Here is a 7,867-nt window from a genome sequence, read left to right on the forward strand (position 1 = left end):
AAGTTTCTCCTTTGTTAAATAGATAATTTGATATTTTGATCCTAGATACTAGAAATTTAATATATAATTATTATTTTTGAAATATTTTAAAATATGCAATCTAAATAACATAATTCCTGACTACTCACTCTTAGTTTAAAAGGTGAGTAATATTTAAAGTTTTGGAATGTGGTTTAATAGTTAAGTGGAGAGATTTGGTTGTTGAAGTCAATTTTTTTAGTAAAATTATATATGTTTGAGAACTGTTCCAGAGATAATGTTTTCCGTTTAAAAAAAGGAGCTACCAAGTATATCAACAAACTAGACTAGACATAATTTCTTCAGTTAAAAAAATTACTACCAATTATATCCACAAAATATATAAAAAGTTTTTGGAGACAAATTTGCATGCTAAAACACAACATTGGGGGACAAAATTGCATACTAAAACACAACAGATGGCTGTAACAAATAATACCAAACTAATGCCCATCTTTGTCTCACCATTTTAAACCAATGAATATACTGTCATTTTCATCCCTGAGTGATACTGCTGAGTACATTATCATGTGATCTCATCTTGGTTCATCATCACGTGACCCTATGTCAATCCAGATCTGTCTTGATTCATCATCACGTGATCCTGTCTTAGTCCAGAGCAGGCCCAGTGTGTGATTTAAAATTTTAAGGAAGCAATGGAGCAAATCTCTTTTTATCAGTTTGTGAAAAGTCAAAATAGTAACATATTTTGGTCAAATAATTGCCCATTACCCAGTTAATTCGTTCCCACATAATTCTTTGAAAAGTACAGCGAGGTTATCCAGATCGTAGATTTGGGCATTTAATGGGTAAGCTTCAAAGTTAATAGTTAACTCTGTTTCCTATTTAATTGTAACTTAAACAGTTGGATGGATTGAATTTGTAATAGGAAAGTTCATAAATTTAATATAAATATATATACAAATGGTAAATTTTTCATATTTATTACAAAGTTCAAATTTTGAAACCCTTAATTTCCTTATCATTATTGTATTAAACTTTCCAATTTATATAAAACAAAACTTTAAAAAAATTATCCACAATGAATTTCATTTGATTTTCATATTGCTGTCAATATTTTCTTGGTTCTGTTTTCATATGACCATCACACTATAATTATGCTCTGAGAATGACTATGAAGGAGCTTCAAAAATAGTATAATAAAAATATTTCCAAACTAAAAAATACTCATAGATTCAAAGACCATCTTCAATGTACTTGAAGTGATGGTTGCATCCCCATATGATACATTTCTCAACCGGTGATTGTTTTCATATTGCCATCACACTATAATTGTGCTCTGAGAATGACTATGAAAGAGCTTCAAAAATAGTGTAATAAAGATATTTCCAAAATGAACAAATAATACTCGTAGATTCAAAGACCATCTTGGTTGCATTCCCATATGATACATTTCTCAATTGGTGATAGTTCTCAACTTCTGATAATTTTATTTTTTTGTTAGTTTCGTTTTTTTCATTATTATTATGTCATGGTGGCAATGATTTAATTAGAGAGACACTTATATTATGTCACTTGGATTAAAGTGATGGTTGCATTTTTATAAGATACTTCTCCTAATGGGTGATAGATATATTTCATTTTATTTTTGTTGAGGTTTTTTTTAATGAAATTATAATGGTATAATTTTGATTTTATACGGAGGGAGTGAGTGAAATTAGAGTGGAAATAATTCAATTTTCTAGGAAGTGAGAGTGAAAGTTGCATTATGTCACTCGATTGAGAAGTATTTGGAAAAAATTAAAAAGAACAGATATTGATTGTGAATAGAGGATTAAGATGAGATCTTTAAAATTTGAGGTTTCAATTGATTGCGAGTAGAGGATCAAGATGAGATCTTGATATTTGAGTATTTAATTGACATAATATTGTATAATGTTGAAGAGAAAATCAATAACTAACATATATAATTTGTTGCATTAGCATTAAGCCAATGACATTAAAAAAGCCCAGTGTGAGCAAGCTAAAAGAATAATGTAGAGTTTAGATATGTTATGTGGTGGTGAATCTTTTTATGGGTAATATATTGTATAATGTTAATATACTTATGTTGTCTATGAACATAATGATCCTCCTATTTCAAACTTTTTGTTATTGTGTTGATGATTAAAGGGGATATGTTCTTCATAATAACAAAAAAGCTAGCAAGCTAGAGGAAATGTAAAGTTTAGTTATGCTATGTGGTTGCGAGTCTTCTTTTGACTGGTAAGCTAGTGTATAATGATGATTAGGCTTATGTTGAATAACAATATGGTTCTTGTATTTCAAAATTTATTTATTGTCTTGATGATCTATTTAGGTGATACGTTCATCACTATGAAGTATTTGTCTTTTATTAATTACTATTATTGTTTATAATGAATGGTTTTGTTTCTAGTATATTATGAAGAATGATACAATGTTAGTTTAATGGTGAATTGGATTAAAGAAAAATAATTTCACATATGGTGTTAGAAATTGTAGCATCAATTACTTCGTCTTGACAATACATCTTGAGTGACACCTTCCTTATTCTCAAGGGTTGGTATGTTAGTGCTATAGGGTCTTGAGCATGGGCCCTGATTGGATAGGGTGTCGATATAGAAGTCCAATTATCTGGTATCTTCCAGATGGGTACCGTAGTGATTATAACTTGTCAAACCATCAAGTGAACAAGGCTTTTGCAGTACTCAAAAAGAAAAACGGTTCCATGTTGTATAAGGAGGAAGTATATCCTGCTTATTCCTTAACTCAACTACACCTTAACCATCTGATTGCATGAGGACATGCAAAAAGGTAAGCAGGGGAGTATGTTGGGCCGAGAAAAAGGTATGTTTTCTCCTCGTAAATAGCTTAATTAAGCATTTGTCTTCATATTCTTATCTTCATTTTATGGATAAAAATAGAGGAAACAACAGTAGAAACCAGGTAAAATCGATTAGTAACAAATTAGATAAATCTGGGCACGAAAAACTGACTTTCACTATCTTTATATGCAGGGACGCAGATTGGACGATTGTTGTTCAATCGAAAGAACAGCAGCAGCCAGTGAAAGAAAAAAATAGCGTCCTGAGTATGGAAGACAGTGAAAGACCAGGAAGACCAATGTTATTCTATGATGAAATCAGATCGAATGTTACGAAATCCTCACGATCCCCTGATCTCGAGGATTCACTTCTATATATTTACTTTTCCAAATGTTATATAAAGTCGTAAGGCGAACTGAACAGCTAGTTTAGGAATTTGCAGATTGTAACTATTCTTTTGGACATATAATACGTTCATCATGGTGATGTTGTGACTCTATTATTAATTTTAATGAAGAAGAATGTGTTTAATTCATAATCGTATTCTGAATATCTAATAGTGGGGACTTCTGGAGACTTTGGGCCCAATCAATAGAAGATCTACTGCTTCAATTGTGTTATAATCATTTCTGTTTACTCGTATGCTTGTTTATTATTGCTAGATCGTAAAGATTAGCATCATTCTGATTACTATGAGAATTGATGATTCTGATTTGCATTTGTTGTTCTGTCAAGATTCTAGATTTAGTTGTGTTACATATGCGTGATGCTCTTTATTCAATTGGTTATGTTATTCCAGCGTTAGATTACTATTCATTCTAAGTAACACTACCATAGTTTTCAAATCTAGAGTTGATTTCTTTCCATGAGATGTTTACATGGTTATTTGTTGTTCAATTGTTATAGCTTTACTTCATGTTAAATGAATTAGTTTTAATACCAGTTAGATTGCCAAGTGTGATCCTTTCTATTTGCATTCTGATTCAATTTCTTATAGAGTAGAATAAGTAGATTTGAAAGTGTGTTATGAATTCCTTTCAGAAATGTTTGGATTCAATTTAGAGAAATAGATATTAGCAATTGCAACGATTCCAACATACATTGACCTCTGAATTCATTGCATATATAGTGTTGACACTCTTGAAATAAAAAGACTTGCCCTGGGTTGATGATTAATGTAGGTATTAATATTCCTTGTAATAAGACATCTTAGTGCACCAACACAAATTACATCCCTGCAAGAAATGACAATGGTGCTGCAAAAATACGAGTTCTCTCCACAAGAAGACTAATAAAAATCTACCCCCTAGAGGCAAATTTGACTTGGTATTTATACAAAATGATTAGGAATCATTCCCCATGAAATAAGGAAGCTTTCCCCACCAAAATCCCTTGATTAGTGGATCTAGTTCCCAATACTAGGAATCTACATTAAATGGCAAGGAACACATTCCTAGATTTTCTCAATCATTAGAGCTCCACATTTTGTGCCATAATTCCATAATATATTGTTGATTTATTATTTAATATTGATCCTCCTGTAGTAGGGAGCAGGTCCCTAAATTATCTCCTCTTCCAAATCTCCATAATCTGCCCAATATTCTCACAATATTCCACAAAAATAAATAATATTATGCACAAATATGAAATTATCCATAAACCATCCTAATGAACATATTAAAGTTAAAAATACATTATCTAATGCAAAAATAGAGGTTTAATGTGCTGAAGGATGGTCAGGTGGGCCTTAATTTATGTTTAGTTTAGAGGCATGGGCCTTAATTTATGTCTAATTTAGAGGCCCATCATACCTCCCTATTGAAAGTGTTGCTCATTCTCTGAGTAACTTAGTGACCTCATTGTGCCTCATTCATGGCCCTGGTTGGCTCTCTCTTGTTCATTCCTCGGTCCTTTCTCTTAAGAATCTTGGTTGTAATTTTTACAAGGACAAGCAAAAAAATGTAATTGTTCTTATCATGATTGTTTAACAGTATTTCAAGCAAAGGACATAAATTTTCTCTTTGCAAGTGAACTATGTTAGCTTGTAGATCCATTTCATTCATATCCTCTCCCTTGAAACCTTCATTCCATTTTCACTCATTTTTCCAAAACTATTTGTACATAGAAAAAATCACAGTGTTTCTTGAGACCATTAGCTTGCCTTCTTATCCTAATTAAAGATGGGTTTTGTGATGCAGGAAAGTGTTCCCTTTGCGGACAAAGGCAACCCCTCTAGCCCTAGAGTGGGTCTAGTCACAAACAAGGACATAACTACAATAGCTTTCCTTAAACAGTCATAGTTGGAGGCCTACCTCAACCAGTGGTCAATGGAGTTCCGTTGCGCTGCTCAAGCTTCCACTTCCTTCTCCTAATGAGTGATCAACCTGAAACAATGCAAAGGAAATACAACAAAGCACGTAACTTGAAAATGACAATGATCTGTTTACTCACAAAGTCAAGAAGTCATGAGCTATCAAGTAAATTACATACAAGACATAGGATAATATCATTGATTGTATTAATAATGAAATAAAAGTAAGCTTACAACCAAAGTCTCGACGTCACAATACTTCTCAGAGGGATCCAACCAGCATGTTCTTCAAGCATTCACTCTTTGAAGATGGATCTCCCAATATACAAGATCCCTCTCACTCATAAGTTTTACACAAGATTAAGAGCACTTCACAACCTTCCCCAAGCTATCAACAATCTTACACTTGTCACACTCACACCAGCTATTATGGCAAACTCACAAACACTAACAGCACTGCTCAACTAGCCAACTATAAAAAAAAACTCGCAATGCATAGCAATGGTGAGAGTTTAAATAGGAGAAGGAGTCTCCATGAAAGGTGGAAGAGTGAGCTTATCTTCAAGGAAGCTAGCACAAATGACGGAACAACCATGCTAGAGAAAGGAGGGCGATACAAACTATGCCAACAACCAGGTCTAGAGTCATCTGGAAGGCCGACTGTTGGAACAAATTCACCCAATCTGGATCATCGCAGGGGAATAACTGGTCTTCAGCGCTAACATCGCTAGTGAATAACGTATCTAGTCAGATCATCACTAAAGATTACAAGTAACCTCGCGCTGAGACATGAAATCGGACCATCGCGGGAATCAGGTGTACTTACGCACTGGCAGCGCATCTGGACTGTTTAGGAGCACCTTCAGCGTGTATATTTAGTCCATAGTCACGATGAGGCAGATAACTTAGGAAACGTGGGTCATTTGGCAACATCATAGAGCATTTGTCTAATATGAGCATGTTTGACTTGGACACATGACACAGTAGGAGGACTGGAGTGAAGACAGTGACAAATTATTGTGTAATAGATGCCCCCTAAAGTATGAAGCTCGAGAGAGTGGGAGGGGTGAAATGCTTTACGAAACTGACTGAGCTGGAACACCATCTGGAAGAACCTGCATGCAAGTACAACTGATATCTCTGATAATGAAGTACATGTAGTCTAGGCATGGGCGCAGCCATCCAAAAGACATACGAACTAGGTCTGTGGTATGGACGCATCCATCCAGCGAATGAGACCATGATAATGATAAAGGTATGGTCACAACCATCCAAAAGACTCAGGTATGGTCGCAGCCATCCATCAATGAGTCAGGTAATCATAAACCAATCCACGCAACCCGAACATATGTAATCTGAGTTCGGGGTCTTGAACCCAACTGATCATAGTGCAAATTCTAACATGTGAATAGATGTGTTGAGGTCGAGCATGATATAAAGTCGCTTGATTACCTGTCAATGATGAAAACCATTAACAAGCGCGAGAGAAACCACCAATAATGCCAATGGTTCTCAAGGTACTAGCTAGCACAATCCACGAAGTGTGAAAAAGGAGCTGAAGTCGAACACTCGTGGAATCACCCAATCGACGACCAATGGTGAAATTTGACCGTCAGGTGTGAAGAACTTGCCATTGAGGCATGCAAGCTCTAAGGTACTAAAGGGGATCTCTGGATCAATCTCCTGGATAATGAGCTAATGTCGATAGGAGACGACCCGTTGCAGGGGGGCCATAATGTTTCCCCCATCAATGACACGAGATAAGGAACAAGTGGTAGATGGCGAAACATAGTATCAGAGGAGGAGGCAAGGGTGTAAACTGCAAAAGGATTATACTCTTGAACATATCGGCGACACGACTCTGGAGGGTGGCAGCATTCAGGTACCAAGGGATCAGAGGCACGATGGAAACATCGTGAATCAGATGGAATGAGGCTAAATGACAACCCAAAACCCGCGGAAGGCCAAATGACGATGTATGGATGTCCCAGCCCAACAAGAAGTAGAAGTGTCAATTGTTAGGACCTCATATTGTCCCTTTTTGACCATATATTTTGCTATGATACCATCCCTTTCAAACTTATATTTAAAAGCCTTTGTTAAGATTTTGACCCAATTATCTCTAAGGTATGAAAGGATTCTTCTCATCACTATACGTTTAATTATTTAGCATATAATCACGACATATTCATAGTTAATCTTTGAATTATTAAGTGCTAAACAGTTAAAGGATGATGTGCAGTCTGTGATGCTGAAACAACTGGAAGACTATTTTTGTAGTTGCTAAAACAGCAGGAACGGCATGCGGATCACGATGCTGAAACAGTTGAGATCTGCATTCTAAATATGACAGCAGCAAAGGAATCGGGACTGATCACCAAAGAAGCTGTTACATGGGATGTAACGCTTATATCTAAAGACAGCATTACTGTAACAACATTTCATTAACAGGGAATTGACTTCCCTATTTTTGTATAATGGGTTATAACAATGTAAATATTTTGTAATAGATGTCTCCTCTATATAAAGAGGAGACATCTACATTAGACGGGGGGGGGGGATGAACAGACTGTGAAAAAGGCTTAGCTGAAGGAACAAGGACTGGAACTCTTTTCTGTAATATGACATATTGATGGATGAATAAAGTTTTGTTCTGAGCATCTTTTTCTAGTTCTTGTTTCCTGGGGAATCTTGTGAGAAGGACAAGGCCCACCTTCATCACAAGATTCAC

The sequence above is a fragment of the Pinus tabuliformis genome, chromosome 3_1 (assembly GCF_031772625.1).
Source record: "Pinus tabuliformis cultivar Carrire ecotype Pingquan chromosome 3_1, CPIR1, whole genome shotgun sequence".
NCBI lineage: Eukaryota > Viridiplantae > Streptophyta > Pinopsida > Pinales > Pinaceae > Pinus > Pinus tabuliformis.